This window comes from Bombina bombina, chromosome 1 (assembly GCF_027579735.1).
Source record: "Bombina bombina isolate aBomBom1 chromosome 1, aBomBom1.pri, whole genome shotgun sequence".
In the NCBI taxonomy this organism is placed as follows: Eukaryota; Metazoa; Chordata; class Amphibia; order Anura; family Bombinatoridae; genus Bombina; species Bombina bombina.
The window spans coordinates 755,340,299-755,364,536 of record NC_069499.1 but is presented as its reverse complement, the minus strand read 5'-3'; the positions used below and the strand labels follow the sequence as shown (position 1 = coordinate 755,364,536).

The following is a 24,238-nucleotide window of genomic DNA, read 5'->3' as shown; positions in this document are numbered from 1 at the left end:
ATTAATTTAGTTTCGGATGCTTTCGGATCTATTCATTATATCATTCATTTGTTTCGGATACATTCGGATTGATTCGTTATAGTGGTCATTCGTTTCAGATGCATTTGGAAATTCGGTATGTTCGGATTCATTCATTATGTTATGTTACGTTGATTCGGATGGTTCCAACCAACACAAAAGGAATAATCTCACTGTTCTATCTCACTATATTTAATTTTAATATATCTCTATTAGTTTTTTTTTATAATAAATATGGAACGGCAAAGGAATTGGAGAGTCAGACTATTGCGCCATGGCCATTCGAATAAACCAAATGAATACAAACTAATTCGGATTTTTCATTACAAATTGATTCGGATTAGTTTAGTTTCGTTACTAGGGTGATTCGGAGATTTGAATACATCCGAATCTCCGAATCACCCGATTTTCATCCGAATTTTGATTCGGAACAAAATGAATTGCACATGTCTACTTATGACGTTCTGCAATACAATATTGTAAGTGTTCATACCTCTCAACATTTCCCAGAGGCTTTCCAGGGCATGGAGGTGAGGGGAACTGGTGTTTTGTGGGAGGAGCCGTGATTGATGTCTGTGTGTCATAAGCCTGGCTGGGCATATCTTGGGAGGGGTCGGGTCATGTAGTGGCCAGTAAATATCCCTGAAAGGGGAAGGTGCACAAGACACAACAATCCTACAATTTCTGTGGCATTTGGGTGGTATAGGTGTCATTGGCTCTTGGCTTATGTCCTATTATATAAAGTGGGTTATACTGTTAAAGCACTCTTTCACTGCTATAGTTAATGTGGTGTGGTTTGTCCTTTCCTATGCACTTTAAATACAGACATGATTCATCAGATGATTAATTTATAATTGCAGTGAAATGTTTGGTGATAAAATAATGATTTAATAAGCATTAAACTAGTTGACTGAAGGACTCACAGCCATGCATTTTGAATAATAAAACTACAGATAACCATTTGTATGTGCTGAGCAGTATTTGTGTATATGCACAGTGTGCTTCAGAACTACACCCGAAAACAATTTTCTTGCACATTAGCATTTTGCTCAGCCAATCTACCCCTTTAAGAAGTAATTGCATGCAACCTATATTGTGACAATGCCAGAATTCATTGCAAAGTGGGACAGCTAAGGCTGCAGGACTTTAAGTACCATTACATATAACATAATTGTCTAATCAACAAATTCATAATAAAAAGACAATACAATAATGCTTAATTTTTTGGATGAATTTCAAAATGTTCTTATTTCCCTGCTCACACTATCATTTGTCAGTCATCAGCCAATCACAAACTTGTATACATATACACTGCAAACTCATGTACATGCTCAGTAGGAGCGGGTGCTTCATAAAATGTGCATATAAAAGATTGTGCACAATTTGCTAATGGGATTAAATTGTAAAGTTGTTTGAAATTGCATGCTCTACCTGAATCTTGACATTTTAATTTTGACTTTAGTGTCCCTTTATTGCAACTATCACTAGTGAAGAGTGAAGCCACTATGCGATGATGTGACTATGTAAAAGTGAGTGACGAAAAGCAGAAGAATGTAACAGGAAATAGATGAGAGCTGATGGTGATGAACTGAGATATAATGACAGAGATATAGATTAGACATGTGCGATTCGGTTCGGTTCGGTTCGATTCGGAAATTCGGAAAATTCGGAAAATTTGGCGATTCGATCGAACCGAATTTCTCAATTAAAATGTTGCTGAATTTTCCGAATCGAACCGAATCGATTCGTAAATTCGGATGGCCATTGGGATTACACTAGTATTATACAGTATGTTAGGTTAACACCTAATATACAGTATAATACTAGTCTAATCCCACCTAACACTTACCGAATTGCAGAATTTCCAAACCGAATCGAACCGAATCGAACCAAATCCAGCCGAATTTCTTCTAATCCCAATGAATCCGAAACGAATCCGAAACGATTCGAAATTTTCCGAATTCGAATCGATCCGAACCGAACTTCGAAAAATTCCGAATTGATCCGAACCGAATTTTTTCGCCATGCACATGTCTAGATCTGATGCTACAGCGGCTGTAACTGGATACAATTGGTCTGATGAAATTGGCATGATTGTTTTCTACATATAAAGATTATGTTCATTCATTTCTGTAACGACTTTTATTATGTATAATATTATAAGACTGATACTGTATAAATAATTTAACCTGAGATAAATGACTGCCAAGAAGATACATGTAGAGTTTAGTCCACAGGCTGGTGAATTTAGCTCCTCTTTTGAGGCTGGTAGGAACAGTCACCTTATATGCATAGTGGGAAATGACAAATGGCTGAGTCTCTAAAGTTCACCAATGGGGAGTTGAATTATTTTCCCAACACTGACATGGTCAGACTTCTGTCAATTCTCTAAAAAAGAAGGTTGACCCGTCCCAGTAAATAGTGAGCTGCCTTCCATAGAATGTAATGAAGCTATATGAAATGTAGTGTCTCGCGAGGGAGAGCAAATTTAACAGGGAGCACCCAGCAGTGATAGCAACATAGTCAAAACTTAGCTGTTTTCAGTGTACTTTTAGTTTGCATTCACCTTTAGTTTCATATGCATGCCTTTTCTATTAGTGCCTTAAAGGGACATGAAACCCAAAATTTTTCTTTCATTATTCAGATAGATAATACAATTTGAAATAACATTCCAATATCTAATTTGCTTCATTCTTTAGATATCCTTTGTTGAAGAAAAATAAATCACATGGGTGAGCCAATCACATGCAGCAGCCACCAATCAGCGGCTACTGAGCCCATCTAGATATTCTTTTCAACAAAGGATAACAAGAAAATAAAGCAAATTAGATAATAGAAGTAAATTGAAAAGTTGTTTAAAATGGCATGCTCTTTCTGAAACATAAAATAAAAAATGTGGGTTTCATGTCTCTTTAAGTGCTTTGTGCATTCTGAGACAGGCTTACCAGCTTACATTTGGCAACATAAAACAGCTGTAGGCGTTAACATGCTTAAAGAATACAATGCAAGAGAACTTCAGCCATCACATGTCCAAGGAACAACCCTCGCCAAGCTTCTGCGACTAATTTTATAATAGAAAAAAATAGCCGGTCTTCCAAAATTTCCAGGTCTGGTCCTGTTATTTGCTTTTCAGCACACACATGACAAAGCTTCTAACAGACAGAACATACTAGTTGCTGTGAAAACTATTATACTGCACTTGTTGTATGTGTGTTATTTGCCCTAAAGAAGTGTAAAATCACTGATCTGTGTGTGTTACTGCCTAGGAGAATACAATCAATAACTGATATAGCTGTATTGTTGGCACAAGTTTATTTTTTATCATATGTGTTGTTCTTAGTCAAGGCATTAAAATAATTTACCTGTGTGTGTTACTGGCCTAAAGGAGTTACATCATGCTTTATGTGTGTTAATGATTAAAAAAGGGTTAATGTTGTTTTTTTATTTCTTTAAAGGAACCTAAAAGTCCCTGCATTAGCATTTACCTTTTTGGAATGTGAGGCATCCCTTTATATCTTATATATCTTTATATCTAAGGGTTTCTATCACACCATCTCTCTTTTCAAAACTGGTCTAATGGTTTGAAATTATTTATAGCGCTAAGAGCCTGAGTAAGCATCTGAAATGTAAGAAATTCCTGATGAGAGTTTGCCATGTGGCAATGACATTTAAATATATACATATTATTAAAACATAATAATCAGCAAATATAAGATGATGGAAATAAACTGAAGGCATAAAAAAACGCTGCATTTTCTAGACATTCACATAACATTATAGTCAGCACTCTGGAAGGCAGGAGGTCACATCCTTTCAGTTTTGATTAATGGCTTGAATCCAATGCATGACATAGGACACCATGCAAACAACCCAAGGACATAGTCACAGCAATGAGGGTTAAGTTGTATTTAGGTAAGAGCTGTGCTTATAAATGCAGCAGGATAAGCATTTATATCAAACACATGCAAGATAGCTTTTTGAGGCATTGCATAAAATGAATAAACAGTTTTCTAAAATATATATAAATTAGATAATGTTGTTTCTGTTACTTGCTACTGTAGATTGTCTTTTACTTTCTCCTCTTGATTGCAATCTAGATAACAAGAAACAATATCCTATGTATATCCTGCTCTAAACAAGAACAATATATTGTATGATTTTATTTAGGACATCATGTAGCTCAGTGTTTCTCAACCGCGGTCCTCAAGTACCCCCAACAGGCCAAGTTTTCATTATAGCTGAACCAGTGCACAGGTGAAATAATCAGCTGATTAGTAACCATGGTTACTAACCTGCTCTCACCCATCAACTGATTACTTCACCTGTGCTCTGGTTCAGCTATAATGAAAACCTGGCCTGTTGGGGGTACTTGAGGAGCACGGTTGAAAAACACTGATGTAGCTAACCTACAATATTTCTCACCTGGAACAAAGAATTTTAAAAAAAAGACCAGTTATGGTGTAATTTGGAAGCAGTTTCTATATCTCAAACTTGCAAAGACTATGGGGCCGAATTATCAATGTGTGGGCGGACATGATCAACTGTAGCGGATCATGTCCACTGCACATCGATAAATGCCAACAGCATACGCTGTCAGCATTTATCATTGCACAAGCATTCCTTGTGCAATACCGCCCCCTGCAGATTTGCGGCCAATCGGCCACTATCAGGGGATGTCAATCAACCCGATCATATCCGATCGGGCTGATTGCTGTCCGTCGCCGCAGAGGTAGGGGACAAGTTAAGGAGCAGCGGTCTTAAGAACGCTGCTTCTTAACTCCTGAAGGCTCGCATGGAAACAGGAGCATACAGCCCAATAAAGGGAGTTGATAAATCGGCCCCTATGGCATTACTATAAATAGAAAGTGAAAATGCTATTGCCCCTTTCCTATAAATTGATTGTAATGGTGTTCAAAAAAATACAGGTCCTCTGATTCGCTTTGCTTCTTGTTTCAGGCATTATGGTCTCTGATTGGCATAGCTGGGGCAGCACAACAGTGTAAGCTTTATTGCAATATTCAAGAATGCAACATGCATGCATTTTAATTGTTTCCATGTGCTGCAGTATTTGTATGGACATTAAAGGGACATCAAACACAAATACGTTTTATAGGCATTGTATTGAGGTCACTCTTCTCCTCCCTCTAGTAAGGGATGGTGCCATGTTGAAATCTTATTTTCAATGCATTCCACTTGTTCAGCAGCTCTTCTTCATACATGCAGCGAAACCTATGTTCCAAAATGGTGGCACCCATATTTAGAGTGTTTAGTGTACCTTTAAAGTGATATAATAAATGTATTGCATCAATTTCATTTTCCTTTAAACCTGCAATCTAGCAACGCTGCACTAAATCTAAATTACTCATAGATGTAAAGAGCAAAATAATTAATCCTTCACGAGTATACAATATTCATTATACATTCGATCAGTCTTATTTCAACACTTTTTTTTCCAACTATATTTTTTATTTATAATATGTGTTAACTCCCAGCTACATTTTCAAAATATATAGTATCAGCAAGACAAAAAATGATTAGATGAAACAGAGTGAACTGCACCTAGCTGCCTTCCTTACAGCTGATTTATACACTGTACAATATGTAAACAGGTAAACAAATAGGGACATAAATCATTTAAATTACTTGCGACTTCAATTCCAGATTAATGGGATTTCCCTAAATAACAATTCATTGTTTATAGACTCTTCAAAAAACATAGCAGTTCTCTTTTTTTCCAACAAACAAAATACAAAACAAAATGATTTGTTTTTATTTTTTCATCCAAAGGCAGCTACTATGCAATTATAAAATGAAACATGACAATATAAAATAAAGTGAAAATAATTTTGGTTACGGGTAAATGTGTTCATGGGGTTGTAATAATTACTTAATTTTACATTAGATTCTAATTACATTAGAATAACCAAAGGCCTGCCATGTATTTAAAGGGAATCTATCGAATAAAGCCCTGCATTACAGATGAATACCTTCATATCCCTGTTAGTATACAATAATACGCCATGTTTATATTCTACAATATCACATTCTATTAGATTATATTGTTAAAATATCTGGTCAAAACGTCAAAATTAAATTTTCATGATTTAGATAGAGAATTCAATTTTTAAACAATTTTTCAATTTACTTTTAAAGGGACAGAAAACAGAATTAACTAACATAAGTTTCTAAATATATAATGCAGCCAAAGATTACCTGCAAAACGGTTTCTGTTTTAACCCCCATTAACCCCATTAATTCAGGTATAGGGGGATATTTATCAAAGCCTCAACTATGCTGCATTTGCTGGCACCAATACGCTCACCTAACATCGCCTAACATCGCGGCCGCAGACCTGAATACGCTCTCCATATTTATAAAAAAAGCTGTCAAAAAGCCATGCACCAGACTGTTGTTGACCAACAGTGATCGATCTCGCTGCTTTTCGGCTTTTTCACAACTTTATTTATACCCTGTCACTAAACGCTGTCACTATACTAAAGTGTTTAACCCCTATCCTGCCGCTTTCGGACCCCGCAGCAACTTTAATAAATGTATTAACCCCTATCCCGCCATTCCCGGACCACGCCACCACTAAATAAAGTTATTAATCCCTAAACCCCTGGCCTCCCACATCACTACCATTAACTAAACCTATTAACCCCTAAACTGCCAGCCCCCACATCGCCATAAACTAAATTAAGCTATTAACCCCTAAACCTAACAACCCGATCTTATAATAAATTAAAACTTACCTGTAGAATTAAAATAAACTATATTAAACTATTTATTAACCTACGCTAACTATTATACTACAATTACATTAAACTAGCAATTAAATTAACTATATTACATATTACAAAACCCTAACCCTACTCAAATTATTTAAATCTTCTATTAAAAATTACTAAATTACAAAAAAAACACTAAATTACAAAAAAAAAACAGTATCAAAAATAAAAACGAATTACACATAATCTAATAGCCCTATCAAAATAAAAAAGCCCCCCCCCCAAATAAAAAAACCCTAGCCTACAATAAACTACCAATGGCCCTGAAAAGGGCCTTTTGCTGGGCATTGCCCCAAAGAAATCAGCTCTTTTACCTGGAGAAAAATAATTACAACCCCCCCCCCAAAAGTTAAACCAACCCCCCACCCAACCAACCCCCCAAATAAAAAGCCTATCTAAAAAAACCTAAGCACCCCATTGCCCTGAAAAGGGCATTTGTACGGGCATTTCCCTTAAAAGGGCATTTAGCTCTTTTACCTGCCCATTCCCTACTCTAAAAATAAAACCCACCCAAAAAAAACTTAAATAAACCTAACACTAACCCCGACGATCCACTTACAGTTTTTGAAGTTCCGCTTGAAGGATCCATCCAGCCGGCAAGTTCCAATCAGCCAATAGGATTGAGCTCTCATTCTATTGGTTGATTGGAACAGCCAATAGGATTTTAGCAGCTCTAATCCTATTGGCTGATTGGAAACGTTCATCCAATAGGAATGCAAGGGACACCATCTTGGATGACGTCACTTGCATTCAAGGTCTAGTTTACGACGGCGACCGTATTGAAGAGGAGCTCCGCGCCGGATGTCTTCAGGATGGACCCGCTCCGCACCGGATGGATGAAGATAGAAGAGGCCGCATGGATGAAGACTTTGCCGGATGGATGAAGATAGAAGAGGCCACCCGGATGAAGACTTTTTGCCGCCCGGATGAAGACTTCTTGCTGGCTGGAGGGATCCTTCAAGCGGAACTTTAAAAACTGTGGATCGTCGGGGGTTAGTGTTAGGTTTATTCAAGGGTTTTTTGGGTGGGTTTTATTTTTAGAGTAGGGTCTGGGCAGGTAAAAGAGCTAAATGCCCTTTTAAGGCCAATACCCAAACAAATGCCCTTTTCAGGGCAATGGAGAGCTTAGGTTTTTTTAGATAGGCTTTTTATTTGGGGGGGGCTGAATGGTTGGGTGGTGGGTTTATCTGTTGGGGGGTGCATATATTTTTTTTCAGGTAAAACAGCTGATTTCTTTGGGGCAATGCCCCGCAAAAGGCCCTTTTAAGGGCCATAGGTAGTTTATTGTAGGCTAGGGTTTTTTTATTTTGGGGGGGGGGCTTTTTTATTTTGATAGGGCTATTAGATTAGGTGTAATTCATTTTTATTTTTGATACTGTGTTTTTTTTTGTAGCTTTGTTTGTTCTTGTAACTTAGTGTTTTTTTTTTTGTAACAGTAATTTTTAATAGTATATTTAAATAATTTGAGTAGGGTTAGGGTTTTGTAATATGTAATATAGTTAATTTAATTGCTAGTTTAATGTAATTGTAGTATAATAGGGTAGGTTAATTAATAGTTTAATATAGTTAATTTTAATTCTACAAGTAAGTTTTAATTTATTATAAGATAGGGATGTGATAATTTTAATGTAAAGTTAGCTGGTTGTTAGGTTTAGGGGTTAATAGCTTAATTTAGTTTATGGCGATGTGGGGGCTAGCGGTTTATGGGGTTAATAGGTTTAATTATTGGTAGTGATGTGGGAAGCCACATCAGTCTGTACCATCAGCACCAGAGGGTGCGCTCCTTTTGTGAGTATCCATTTGTGCCTGCTATAATTAAAGTCTTTGGCTGTGGCTGTACTAGGCCATGTTTGGCACCTCTGTTTTCTCTCTTTTTTTAGTTACCAATTTTCCATGAAGACCATCCTATGACTGAGTGCTGCCTTGCTGATCTTGAAATTATCTGCTTTGCGACTTTTCTCTTCACCATCCACATTGGACATTGTTTGGTATCTTATGATATATAGTTTGTTATTATTGGTTTTTGGTGTATCTACCATTATTGGGCTAGGCTTAGGAGGCGCCCCCTAAGGGTGTTGGTGCACAGAGGAGTGTACCACACCCTTTGTATTTTCTACTCTGTGAAAAGCATTACTGGGCTAAAAGAAGTTGCATCCAGGTGGTAAAGCGCCATAGAACAGGTTAACAATGGTATAGAGCTAGTTGTTCGTTCCTCTCTGTATACGTAAATATATATATATATATTTAGTGGATATAAATATGTTTCCATATACTTTTTACAAAAAACATTATTCTTTTTATATTAGGTAGTACATAGCAGGGTTGTCCCTCCTCAACCCCCCTTGCTTGCATAATGAATTATCCTCACGTGCACACTTTTGTTATATGACACCACAAGGTATGGAGTAGGACACTGATAAGGGGAATGAAGCAGGCTACACTTGGCAACAATAAATTGTAAGTAATTTTGCAGATTTTTAGAAATGTTATTAAAATACTTATATGCTTTTTGTACACTTTTTTACACACACTGTTTTACCTTATTTGACCCTTCTATAATATGCACATAACACAAAATGTTTTATGGCACTTTAATAACTAATTTACTTTGTTCTTTTTGTATTCTTTGTTGAAAACATACTAGAAGCAGCAATGCACTACTGGGAGATAGCTGCTGGTGGCGGGGTTACACATATTTGCCTCCTCTCATTGGTTCACCCAATGGGGCCGATTTATTATTGTGCGGGTGGACATAAATAAATGCCGACAGCATACACTGTTGGCATTTATCATTGCACAAGCATTTCTTGTGAAATGCATGTGCAATGCTGCCCCCTGCAGATTGGCCGCTAGCAGCTGTCCGCCGCCTCAGATTTCTGTCCACCGCCTGAGAGGTAGCGGACGAGTTAAGGAGCAACGGTCTTAAGACCGATGCTTCTTAAGTCCTGTTTCCAGCGAGCCTGAAGGCTCGCGTGGAAACAGATGCATTGGGGCCGCATGACGAGTTGATATATCAACCCCAATGTGTTTGGTTAGTTCTCAGTAGTGCGTTGCTGCTCCTTAGGATACAAAGAAAATTAAGAAAATTTGATCTTAGAAATAAATTGAAAAGTTGTTTAAAATTGTATGCTCTGGCTTAATCATGAAATAAAAAATGGGTTCCGTGTCTCTTTAAAATGTCATTCTTGTGGGGGAATTAAATTGCTTTAATTCTTTAGATAATGACATTTTAGCAATAGCGACAATGCAAGTCTATGCATTTAACCCCTGCAAATGTGGTTACATACATAGGGCTAGATTATGAGTAGAGCAGTAGTTTGCACTCTTGTTGAGCATTAAAACAGACAGAATTATTTTGCTTGCGCTTGGCGATTCATTCTCATATCATGAGTTGAAAGTAAAAAGTTTGCGCTCTCTCATTCACAAAGTCACGGTTACAAATAGACTTTGAGAAGTCACTAACGCAAATTCACATTCCCCCATAGACTTCAAAAGAGCTGGAAAAAAACACCCACATGTCACACAAACACGCTTGCGGTTATTTAAAAGCGCAACATAAAAGATAATATTGCATATTTCATAATGATCAGCACATGGCAGAATATGTTGTATTTATTCTTGAAGAGATATTTAAATATATATATATTATATGTATACATGTGTTTACATATGTATTTATGTGTTATATGTGTATATATGTCTGTGAATAAATATTAATACACATAAATACAAATGTACACACATAAACATATATATATATATATATACATCTTTATACATGTGCAATTGTTACATTACATATGTATTTATGTGTTATATGTGTATATATGTCTGTAAATAAATATTAATACACATAAATACAAATGTACACACATAAACATATATATATACATCTTTATACATGTGCAATTGTTTTTTAAATAGGTTTAATTAGATAGTGTTATTATAAGTGTAACTGTACTTTTAAATGTATTTTTTATGTGTTTTATGACACTGTTTTGACTCACGTAACAGTTAATCACAGCTCTAAAGTCACGGTAATCATTCTAGCAGAAATCGCGATTGCACTCACGTGTTCACATTTATGATCGGGTTGATTAACACCCCCTGCTAGCGGCCAATTGGCTGTGAATCTGCAGAGGGCGGCATTGAACCAGCAGTTCACAAGAACTGCTGGTGCAATGATAAATGCCGACAACGTATGCTGTCGGCATTTAGCGATGTGCAGCGTACATGATACGCTCCTTCGTATCATGTCCGCTCACACATTGTTAAATATGCCCCTATATGGCTTATTTACCAAAGACCAGATTATGGCTACTTTACACTACTGAGTCTTATACATCATCTTATACAAATGAGTCTTATACATCATCTTGTCAGAGTTGCTAAGCAACATACACAAGGGTGCTACATTTATTGTATCTATAAAATAAAATGGAGAAGTATGTAAACCTGGTTAAAATTTTTTATGTGTTTTATGACACTGTTTTGACTCACGTAACAGTTAATCACAGCTCTAAAGTCACGGTAATCATTCTAGCAGAAATCGCGATTGCACTCACGTGTTGACATTTATGATCGGGTTGATTAACACCCCCTGCTAGCGGCCGATTGGCTGTGAATCTGCAGAGGGCGGCATTGAACCAACAGTTCACAAGAACTGCTGGTGCAATGATAAATGCCGACAACGTATGCTGTCGGCATTTAGCGATGTGCAGCGTACATGATACACTCCTTCGTATCATGTCCGCTCACACATTGTTAAATATGCCCCTATATGGCTTATTTACCAAAGACCAGATTATGGCTACTTTACACTACTGAGTCTTATACATCATCTTATACAAATGAGTCTTATACATCATCTTGTCAGAGTTGCTAAGCAACATACACAAAGGTGCTACATTTATTGTATCTATAAAATAAAATGGAGAAGTATGTAAACCTGGTTAAAATGGAAAATGGAAACACTTTATACCAGCTGAATTTGTTAACAATTTGCAACTTTTTTTTTAACCATATCACTGTCTGTTTTATACATTAAAAATAAAAAATAAATTTTGCTTGAAATATTATTCCACCTTACTATGGCCCAGATTACGAGTTTTGCGTTAGAGGCTATGCGGTGCTAACGAGCCGTTTTATCTCACCGCTCACTTGCCTGCAGCGCTGGTATTATGAGTTTTCAGAAACCCGTCGTTAGAAGACAAGAAGTGAGCGTTGAGCAAAATGTTGCTCATTACCGCACTCCAATACCAGCGCTGCTTAAGTCAGCGGTGAGCTGGTCGTACGTGCTCGTGCACGATTTCCCCATAGGAATCAACGGGGAGAGCTGGCTGAGAAAAAGTCTAACACCTGCAAAAAAGCAGCGTAAAACTCCTTAACGCGGCCCCATTGATTCCTATGGGGAAATAAAAGTTATGTCTACTCCTAACACCCTAACATGAACCCCGAGTCTAAACACCCCTAATCTTACACTTATTAACCCTAATCTGCCACCCCCAACATCGCCGACACCTACATTATAATTATTAACCCCTAATCTGCCACTCTGGACACCGCCGCCACCTACATTATATGTATTAACCCCTAATCTGCTGCCCCCAACATCGCCGACACCTACATACTATTTATTAACCCCTTATCTGCCACCCCCAATGTCGCTGCAACCAACCTACATTTATTAACCCTTAATCTGCCGTCCCCAACGTCCCCGCCACTATATTAAAGTTATTAACCCCTAAACCTAAGTCTAACCCTAACACCCTCTAACTTAAATATAATTACAATAAATCTAAATAAATATTACTATCATTAACTAAATTAACCTATTTAAAACTAAATACTTACCTGCAAAATAAACTCTAAGCTAGCTACAATATAACTAATAGTTACATTGTAGCTAGCTTAGGGTTTATTTTTATTTTACAGGCAAGTTTGTATTTATTTTAACTAGGTAGGATAGTTATTAAATAGTTCTTAACTATTTAATAACTACCTAGCTAAAATAAATACATAAGTACCTGTAAAATAAACCCTAACCTAAGTTGCACTAACACCTAACACTACACTATAATTAAATAAATTAACTAAATTAAATACAATTACCTAAATTAAATTAAATTAGCTAAAGTACAAAAAAAAAAAACTAAATTACAGAAAATAATAAACAAATTACAGATATTTAAACTAATTACACCTAATGTAATAGCCCTATTAAAATTAAAAAAGCCCCCCCAAAATAAAAAAACCCTAGCCTAAACTAAACTACCAATAGCCCTTAAAAGGGCCTTTTGCGGGGCATTGCCCCAAAGTAATCAGCTCTTTTACCTGTAAAAAAAAATACAAACAACCCCCCCAACAGTAAAACCCGGCACCCACCACCCACACAACCAACCCCCCAAATAAAATACTATCTAAAAAAACTAAGCTCCCTGTTGCCCTGCAAAGGGCATTTGGATGGGCATTGCCCTTAAAAGGGCAGTTAGCTCTATTGCAGACCAAAGTCCCTAACCTAAAAGTAAAACCCACCCAATACACCCTTAAAAAAAACTAACACTAACCCCCTGAAGATCGACTTACCGGGAGAAGTCTTCATCCAAGCCGGGCGAAGTGGTCCTCCAGACGGGCAGAAGTCTTAATCCAGACGGCATCTTCTATCTTCATCCATCCGGCACAGAGCGGGTCCATCTTCAAGACATCCGACACGGAGCATCCTCTTCATCCGACGACTAAAGCTAAAGGTACCTTTAAGTGACGTAATCCAAGATGGTTCCCTTAGATTTCGATTGGCTGATAGAATTTTATCAGCCAATCGGAATTAAGGTTGAAAAAATCCTGTTGGCTGATGCAATCAGCCAATAGGATTGAAATTCAATCCTATTGGCTGATCCAATCAGCCAATAGGATTGAGCTTGCATTCTATTGGCTGATTAGAACATCCAATAGAATGCAAACTCAATCCTATTGGCTGATTAGATCAGCCAATAGGATTTTTTCAACCTTAATTCTGATTGGCTCATAGAATACTGAAACAAAATCTTAAAAAGAGTTTCACACAGGTAAACTGAAAGGAAAACATGGATAACCATCACTAGTGATTCCTTGCATGTTTACAGAGCTACAGCATAAAGATCACCTGCACAATAAGCCTACTATGGATTTCTAAAGCCAAGGTCTGATGTACCTTCAGAAACTGAAACAGTTGCAGAAAAACTAAAGCAATTTAGGCCTTACACAGACAAACACAGTGGTTCCAAGGATCCAACATTTAAATGTGGTGACTATGTAAAGATGTGAAAACCATGAATTCTACAAAAGGGATAACACAAATTTAAGTTATCTTTATAAGTTATTGAAAAAAAGGGTGTTATGAATATAAACTTCCTAAAGGTGTATGGTGATAATGCTTCTCAACTTGCATCTGCTTGTCCTCCTCTACATGATAGTGACCCGGACCATCAGTCTGTGTTATATGACTTTCCATTTATACCACAAGATATTTACAAGCTGGGTCTGAAAGAAGAGCTATCAGACGTAAATGACCACCTAGCAGGACTATGCTATATAATTAACAATATGTAACTCAGGTGGCGGCAATGTTAGGCAGATTAGGGGTTAATAATATTTAACTAATGTTTGCGAGGCAGGAGTGCGGCGGTTTAGGGGTTAATATATTTATTATAGTGGCAGCGACCTTGGGGCGGCAGATTAGGGGTTAAAAAGTGTAATGTAGGTGGCGCGATGTCCGGAGCGGCAGATTAGGGGTTAATCATTTTATTATAGTATTTGCGATGTGGGAGGGCCTCGGTTTAGGGGTTAATAGGTAGTTTATGGGTGTTAGTGTACTTTTTAGCACTTTAGTTATGAGTTTTATGTTACGGCGTTGTACCATAAAACTCATATAACTACTGACTTTTAAATGCGTTAGGGACATTGACAGGGTAGGGTGTACAGCTCACTTTTTGGCTTCCCAGGACAGACTCGTAATACCGGCGCTATGGAAGTCCCATAGAAAAAAGACTTTACAAACAAGTGTGCGGTACACCTAAACCTTCAAGACTCGTAATACTAGCAGGCGTAAAAAAGCAGCGTTAGGACCTCTTAAAGCTGCTTTTTTTACCCTAACGCACAACTCGTAATCTAGCCGAGAGTTTGCAAACTAATTTTAAAAAATCATGACGTATCATTTTTTCATTTCTTTTTTTTTTTTTTCTTCAAAAGATGTCATGGGGTAGATTTATCAAATGTCGGGTGGACATGATCCGCTATGCTGTCTGCATTTATCATTGGACAAGCATTTCTGGTGAAATGCTTGTGCAATGCCGCCCCTTGCACATTCGTGGTCAATCGGCCGCTAGCAGGGGTGTCAATCATGATTTCAGTCCGCCATGAGTTAAGGAGCAGCGGTTTTATGACCGCTGCTTCTTATGTTTCCGGTGAGCCTGAAGGTTCGCGTGGAAACAGCAGCATACTCTGCTTAATAAATATACCCCCATGTCTCTTTAAGGTATATGAAGCCAAAAAAAAATATTTTGTGATTCAGATAGAGCATATCATTTAAAAAAAGTTTCCAATTTCTCATGATGTTCTTTGGTAAAGAGATGCCTAGGTATTTGGAGCACTGCATTGCAGGAAATAGTGCCACCATCTAGTGCTCTTGTATATGGATAAGATTCTTGCAAAACTGCTGCCATACAGAGCTCGAGAAATGGGCAGGCTCCTAAGCATACATCCCTGGTTTTCAACAAAATATACCAAGAGAATGAAGAAACATTGATAATAGAAGTAAATTAGAAAGTTGTTTAAAATTGCATGCTATATCTGACTCATAAATGGAAAAAATGGCATTTATATTCTTTTAAGCTATTTGTTGATTGGAAGTACTAAGCCCCAGATTTCTATATAAATCATCCATGACATCCAGGGGGGGTTTTCAGCATGTCATCGTGTTATATATATATTTATGTAGTATATATTTGGGAATAATACTATAATGCCCTTTTGTAGTGATCAAAATGCTCTATGATGGATCAAGTTTTCTTATGGGCAATATTGTATGTATGATAACTAATTTCTCCCCCATAGCTATTTTTTTCCTAGAAAAATAATAAGATAAAATAAAAAGAATAAGAATTTAACATTCATTTATTTTACTATTGCATTTGGCATTGCAAATTGTAAATTTAAAAGCTACCTAAAATAAAAACCCTGTTTACATAATATTACTAAACACCTCCAGCTTGGTTACATGCTGCTCCTGGTAAAGAGTGTACCAAATAGACTGAGAAGAGATGCCGTGTGACTAGAATGTTATCAGTCTATCAGATTTCCCTTGCAATTATTTCCAAAACTAACTTGACATTTGCCCATGCCAAAGGTTGTTTTAATCTGCAAACAGAGCTTCTAGAAACTGTGGCAATGAAAAGCAAAGTCGCTGAAGTGCTTTGCTTTTTTTCCTACTGATTCACTTATTTACACATAGAGGAGCATTCATAGGTCCCACCTCTTGCCCTACAGTGGATATAAAAAGTCTGCACACCCTTATAAAATGTAAAGACTAACAACACCCTAATTGTCAGACTGTTTCCATCTGTAATGTGATCTTCCAACAAACAAAAAAACAAATAGTTAATTACTGTATTAGGAACATTTAAAATAATAATAATAAAAACTACAACAATCTGATTGCATGGGGTATATAGTTGTGTTCACAGTTAACCAATCACATTCTAAATCATGCCTTAGGTAAATAAGATACATCTGCCATCAATGGAAGTAATTCTGATTAAACCCAGATAAAGCTGTTGCTGTAGGATTTGCTTGAATGCTTGGGGTTGCATCCTACTGGGTGGGCCATGATCTGTAAAGAGTTGCCAAAAAAAAGGGGGCTAGTTGATTAAAAGTACCAAGCAGGAGAGGGATATTAAAGAATATTGAAGGCATTTGATGTACCATGAAGAACTGTCAAATCCATCATCAATAAGTGGTGAAAATAGGAAACCACAGAGACATTGCAAAGATCAGTATAAACTTCCAAAGTTAATGAAAAGCCAAGAAGAAAACTCCTCAGGGAGGCTACCAAGAGGCCAACAACAACACTGAAGGAGCTACAGGAATTTATGGCAGGTACCGGTCACTTTTTGCATGTGACCACCATCGTTAGTATTCTGCACGTCTGGGCTATGAGGTAGGGTGGCAAGACAGAAACCCTTTCTTACAAAAAGAAACAGCGACGCCCATCTAAAATATGCTGAAAGATTAATTCAGTCACCCCAAAACATGTGGGGAAATGTGCTATAGTCTGACGATAAAAAGGTTGAACTTTTCGGCTTAAATTGTAAAAGATATGCTTGGCACAAATTAAATAAAGCTCATCATCCAAGGAACATCATACCAACTTTGAAGCATGTTGGTGGTTGCATCATGTTTGGGGCTGCTTCTCTTCAGCTGGGTCAAGGGCTCTTGTCAAGATAGATGGGATAATGAATTGCTCCAAATATCAAGATATTTTGGCACTAAACCTACTGGCCTCAGTCACAAAGCTGAAAATGAAGAGCAATTTCACTATCCAACATTACAATGATCCGCAGCACACACCTAAAGTGACCAAGGCATGGTTTCGGAAAAGTAAAACCAAAGTCTTGGCATGACAAAGTCAAAGCCCAGACCTCATTCCAAAACTTGTTGAATTACCTAAAGAGAGCTGTACACAGGAGGTCCCCTCACAATTTGAAGGAACTAGAACTTTTTTTGCAAAGAAGAGTGGGATAAAATTCCAAAGTCTAGATGTGAAAAGATAATAGTTGAACTTGTTCACAAACACTTGCTGCTGTAATAAAAGCAAAAGGTGCTTCCACAAAGTATTACTGTGCAGACTTATGCAAACAGGGTCTTGTTGTTGTTTTTTTTTTTAATTGTTTATGTAAAATGTTCCTAATAATTACAGTGCTGGTAAACTTTACATGTTTTAAAATCAGTTCTGGAATCTAAGCAATATGGATTTTAATTGATCACTTCTAATGAAGATGTGTTGTAACTTTTTAATTTAGCGGTGCCATTTGAATCCACCCCCCCCCCCCCCCCCACACACACACACACACACTTCAATGCTTTTTTTTTTTTTGGTGAGCTAATGGTTTGAACTACTCTCCAATCAGCGCCTTAGCCATACGGCACTTTTTTGTAGCTAGAGTGCCAACTGTTAGCTCGCAAAAAAAAGAGTTTTAAAGTGGGCGTTCGGAGCGCTGGAAATAGAATGGCATGGCTAGATTAAAAAGTAAGTTACAGCAAATCTTCATTGGAAGTGATTAATTAAAATCCCTTTAAAATATTGCTTAGATTCCAGACCTGATTTTAAATGGTAACGTTTACCATAACTATTCCTATTTAATTTCAAGAAAGCAAAATTCAACGATTTAAGGAAATCATTAAATAATATAAATTGGGACAATGTATTTTCTAATAAAAATACAGAGGATAAATGGATAATATTTAAAAATGTGTTAAATAAATATACATATCAACACATACCACATGGTTATAAAAATAAAAATAAAAAAACAAAGCCGTTATGGCTAAATAAAAATGTGTTAAGAGAAATTAGGAAAAAATGTAGGGCATTTAAATTATTAAAAGAAAATAATACAGACTCAGCATACAATATTTATAAGGGATGTAACAAAGCATGCAAAAAAAGCAATCAAATTAGACAAAATTGAAAATGAAAAATGAATTGCCAAGGATTCTAAGTCTAACCCTAAAAGGTTCTTTAAGTACATAAATAGCAAAAAATCTAAGAAGGATAATATAGGAACATTAAAATGCGTGGAGGGTAGCATGATAAATAATGACAGGGAGAAGGCTGAGGTACTAAACCAGTTTTTTTCTTCAGTATACACAAGAGAGGAACCATTGAATGATACTTTGGAACAGAATAGAACATGCCAGTCCATACCACTAACTGGGTTTTGTTTAGAGGATATCAGGAAAAAAATGGAAAATATTAAGGTAAATAAAACTCCAGGCCCAGATGGAATACACCCAAGGGTGTTAAGGGAACTTAGCACTGTTATAGACCAACCTTTACTCTTAATTTTTCAAGACTCATTATCCTCAGGCATGGTACCCCAGGATTGGCGTAAAGCTGATGTGGTGCCACTCTTCAAAAAGGGAAGCAGGGATGATCCAGGAAGCTATAGACCAGTTAGTCTGACATCAATAGTGGGGAAGATATTTGAAGGGATTATAAGGGATTATATTGATGAGCATATTCGTGTAAACAAGATTATGAGTTCTAATCAGCATGGCTTTAGGAGAAATAGATCATGTCAAACTAATCTAATTAGATTCTACGAGGAAGTAAGTAAAAATATAGATAAAGGGGAATCAGTTGATGTGATACTTAGATTTTGCAAAGGCATTTGATACAGTGCCACATGAGAGATTAATGCACAAAATTAAGGGACTGGGAATAGCTGAAAATGTTAGCTCATGGATAAATAACTGGATAAAAGACAGGGAGCAACGAGTAGTAGTAAATGGATCATACTCAGATTGGACAAAGGTAATCAGTGGCGTCCCACAGGGATTAGTACTGGGCCCTGTTCTTTTTAATATTTTTATAAATGACTTGGAGCAAGGATTAAATAGCGACATCTCTATTTTTGCAGATGATACTAAGTTAAGTAAGGTCATTAGGTCAGAGCAGGACGAACTCTCTTTACAAAGGGATTTGCTAAAATTACAACTATGGGCAAGTGAATGGAAAATGAGATTTAATACGGAAAAATGCAAGGTTCTACATTTTGGAAGTAAAAATAAGCAGGCTACGTATTTTTTAAATGGGACAAGACTTAGCCAAACACAGGAGGAAAGTAGTAATAGATAACAAGCTAAAGATGGGTGCACAATGCAGGGCAGCGGCTTCAAAGGCTAATAAGATACTAGCATGTATTAAAAGAGGCATTGATTCAAGGGAGGAAAGCATAATTCTGTCATTATATAAAGCCCTGGTTAGACCTCACCTTGAGTTTGGATTGCAGTTCTGGGGACCGATTGCTAAAAAAGATATTGCAGAACTAGAAAAAGTTCAGAGAAGGGCCAAAAAGCTAATAAGGGGACTGGAGAAATTAACCTATGAGGAGAGGCTAGCCAAACTGGGTCTGTTTGCTTTAGAAAAAAGGCACTTGAGAGGTGACATGATTACTTTATATAAATATATTCAAGGCCCATATACAGAGATGGCAGAAGCTCTGTTTATTCCAAGAAAATTGTTTTTGACAAGAGGTCATAATTTAAGGTTGGAGGAAAGGAGATTTAATCTCCTGCAACGGAAACGTTTTTTCACTGTAAGAGCAATAAAATTGTGGAACTCATTACCAAAGGAGGTAGTGAATGCCAATACCATAGATACATTTAAAAATAGTCTGGATAAATTTCTGTATATAAACAAAATTCATGGATATGATTGCTAGTATTAAATGGGTCACATTTCAATGGGGTTATTTAAGCTTAACTGGAGCTTTTTGAAAGTATTTTAGATTTGTATAGGTTGAACTCGATGGACTTCAGTCTTTTTTCAACCTTATCTACTATGTTACTATGTATTCCCCCCCCACCTTGATTTTTGTTTGTTGGAAGCTCACATTACAGATGGGTAAAGTCTTACATTTACATCGTTATTTCTGTCATTTCAAAGACCTGTAATTTTATAAGGGTGTGTAGACTTTTTATATCCACTGTATATATGTATTATCCTATAAGATAGGGGGCGCCCTAAATTATTAAAGTGTAACTATGATATGAAATAATAGTATTGAGTGCAAATTTCTAGCAATTAAATCATAACAGTCAGATAATAAGTGATAAAAATTTAAGTGATATGATATAAAATGAGATAAAATGAAATACAATAAAATATAACAATTAGTGCAACAAATTTAAAACAATTGAAAAAAAAAATTGTGAGCAATTCAAATATTTCATAAAAAGTCACTGGGAGGTAAGTAGAGATTATCAAGGCAGCAATCTGTAGAGAATCCGGCCGGGATCCTAAGAAGATGATCTATAAGACATAAGAGAGACAGATGCGCCACATGGCCCAATATTATTTGTTCAACAGAGTAGATGTAATCTAGTGGTGCCAATATAAACTCACAATCTAGGAAGCACTCCATTTAGTGCAACAGAAGCAGTCTGGGATCAATCACAGTCACCCAGCAGACCGACCTCTTGGACAGAGTGGTGTGTTTCTGTGATGGAGATACAAGCAAACACAAAGGTGCCTATATGGCCTAGTACAGTTTTGAACCAGAGGATGATGTTGTATATATTTGAAAATATACTCACATTTGGTAAAGCATCTTCATTGATGCTATTCAGGCAGGAAGGGATCAATACAGTCACCCAACAGACTATGGCAGGTTCTCACAGAAGGCAATCAGCAAAAAATCCAGGGGACCAGGTTAGGTCCAAATAATACACAATAGCAAGTGTTTATAAAAAAGATTGATACTTTACTTAGTAAAACAGTAAAAACAGGCGACGCGTTTCTCAGCACACAGGCTGTTTCATCAGGCTTATATGTATTGCTAAAGATTAATGCTCCAATTACATATCCAGACACCAAAATCTAGACAGAATATCTTTCATTTTTTTTTTTTAAATAAATGTATTTATTGAGAGCCCAAGTAGGTACACCACGATGAAGAATAAAACATTACACACAAATTTGCAACAGTTCAGTTTACACAGAAGCAGCACCCACTCAGGCATTTTTACTTTTCTGAGTGGATGAGGGAAACAGGTGGGGGGGAGGGGAGAGAGAATATCTTTCTTACCAGGTTTTACAATTTAGATTCAGGTGTCTAGATCACTTAAAGGGACATGAAAACCAATTTTTTTTTTTTTTCTTTCATGATTTAGAAAGAGCATACAATTATAAACAACTTTCTAATTTACTTCTATTATCTAATTTGCTTCATTCTTTTGATATTCTTTGCTGAAAAGCATATCTAGATATGCTTAGTAGCTGCTGATTGGTAGCTGCACAAAGATGCCTCCTTTGATTGGTTCACTGTGTGCATTGCTATTTCTTCATTAAAGTATATCTAAAGAATGAACCAAATTAGGTAATAGAAGTAAATTGGAATGTTGTTTAAAATTATATTCTCTACCTTAACCATGAAAGAAAATGTTTGGGTATAGTGTCCCTTTAACATAATTGATTTGGGGCTTAAAGTGCTCAAGACTAAAGAGGTTATGCATTATTAAGGCACAGAGTCTAACGGCTACAGCCAGATGTGAAGAGTGGACCTGAGTTATTCCTTGTCATAAGCAATATATAGAGTAAGAAGAATAATAAGACCATACAGCCGTCAGATTTGCAACTTTAAAACTCAGATGACTAATGGCATTGTTCCTGTTCAAAAACCCCACCAATCAAATTAATTTTACTCTGCCTACTCAAGGGACTAATCTAGCCTAACTAACGGCTAGATTTTGAGTTTGGCGGCCAAAGGGGTGCGTTAGCTACGCATGCTTTTTTTCTCCCGCACCTTTTAAATACCGCTGGTATTTATAGTTCACAGAATGAACTATAGCGTATAGCATATTTACTGCCACTGCAACTCTAAATACCAGCGTTGCTTACGGACGCGGCCAGCTTAAAAAACGTGCTCGTCCACGATTCCCCCATAGAAAACAATGGGGCCGTTTGAGCTGAAAAAAAACCTAACACCTGCAAAAAAGCAGCGTTCAGCTCCTAGCGCAGCCCCATTGTTTTCTATGGGGAAACACTTCCTATGTCTGCACCTAACACCCTAACATGAACCCCCAGTCTAAACACCCCTAACCTTACACTTATTAACCCCTAATCTGCTGCCTCCGCTATCGCTGACCCCTGCATATTATTATTAACCCCTAATCTGCCGCTTCGTACACCGCAGCAACCTACGTTATCCCTATGTACCCCTAATCTGCTGCCCCTAACACCGCCGACCCCTATATTATATTTATTAACCCCTAATCTGCCCCCCACAACGTCGCCTCCACCTACCTACAATAATTAACCCCTAATCTGCCGACCGGATCTCACCGCTACTATAATAAATGTATTAACCCTTAAAGCTAACTCTAACCCTAACACCCCCCTAACTTAAATATAATTTAAATCTAACGAAATAAATTAACTATTATTAAATAAATTATTCCTATTTAAAGCTAAATACTTACCTGTAAAATAAACCCTAATATAGCTACAATATAAATTATAATTATATTGTAGCTACTTTAGGATTAATATTTATTTTACAGGCAACTTTGTATTTATTTTAACCAGGTACAATAGCTATTAAATAGTTATTAACTATTTAATAGTTACCTAGTTAAAATAATTACTAAATTACCTGTAAAATAAATCCTAACCTAAGTTACAATTAAACCTAACACTACACTATCAATAAATTAATTAAATAAAATACCTACAATGATCTACAATTAAACCTAACACTACACTATCAATAAATAAATTAAATAAACTACCTACAATTATCTACAATTAAACCTAACACTACACTATCAATAAATTAATTACAGGGAGTGCAGAATTATTAGGCAAGTTGTATTTTTGAGGATTAATTTTATTATTGAACAACAACCATGTTCTCAATGAACCCAAAAAACTCATTAATATCAAAGCTGAATAGTTTTGGAAGTAGTTTTTAGTTTGTTTTTAGTTATAGCTATTTTAGGGGGATATCTGTGTGTGCAGGTGACTATTACTGTGCATAATTATTAGGCAACTTAACAAAAAACAAATATATACCCATTTCAATTATTTATTTTTACCAGTGAAACCAATATAACATCTCAACATTCACAAATATACATTTCTGACATTCAAAAACAAAACAAAAACAAATCAGTGACCAATATAGCCACCTTTCTTTGCAAGGACACTCAAAAGCCTGCCATCCATGGATTATGTCAGTGTTTTGATCTGTTCACCATCAACATTGCGTGCAGCAGCAACCACAGCCTCCCAGACACTGTTCAGAGAGGTGTACTGTTTTCCCTCCTTGTAAATCTCACATTTGATGAAGGACCACAGGTTCTCAATGGGGTTCAGATCAGGTGAACAAGGAGGCCATGTCATTAGATTTTCTTCTTTTATACCCTTTCTTGCCAGCCACGCTGTGGAGTACTTGGACGCGTGTGATGGTGCATTGTCCTGCATGAAAATCATGTTTTTCTTGAAGGATGCAGACTTCTTCCTGTACCACTGCTTGAAGAAGGTGTCTTCCAGAAACTGGCAGTAGGACTGGGAGTTGAGCCTGACTCCATCCTCAACCCGAAAAGGCCCCACAAGCTCATCTTTGATGATACCAGCCCAAACCAGTACTCCACCTCCACCTTGCTGGCGTCTGAGT

The 24,238-nt window shown here is 36.8% G+C and overlaps 1 protein-coding gene across 2 annotated transcripts in view; it reads left to right on the top strand.

The window, feature by feature from the left end:
* Positions 1–24,238, top strand: part of AMMECR1 (AMMECR nuclear protein 1) — a 675,476-nt gene that overhangs the window by 180,962 nt on the left and 470,276 nt on the right. The window contains exon 2 of one of the 2 annotated variants that reach the window (XM_053699305.1): positions 9,113–9,263. The exons of the other annotated variant lie outside the window; for it this stretch is intronic. The gene's annotated coding sequence lies outside the window, so the exon portion shown is untranslated. The remainder of the gene's footprint in view (positions 1–9,112; positions 9,264–24,238) is intronic. 2 annotated transcript variants of the gene reach the window in all.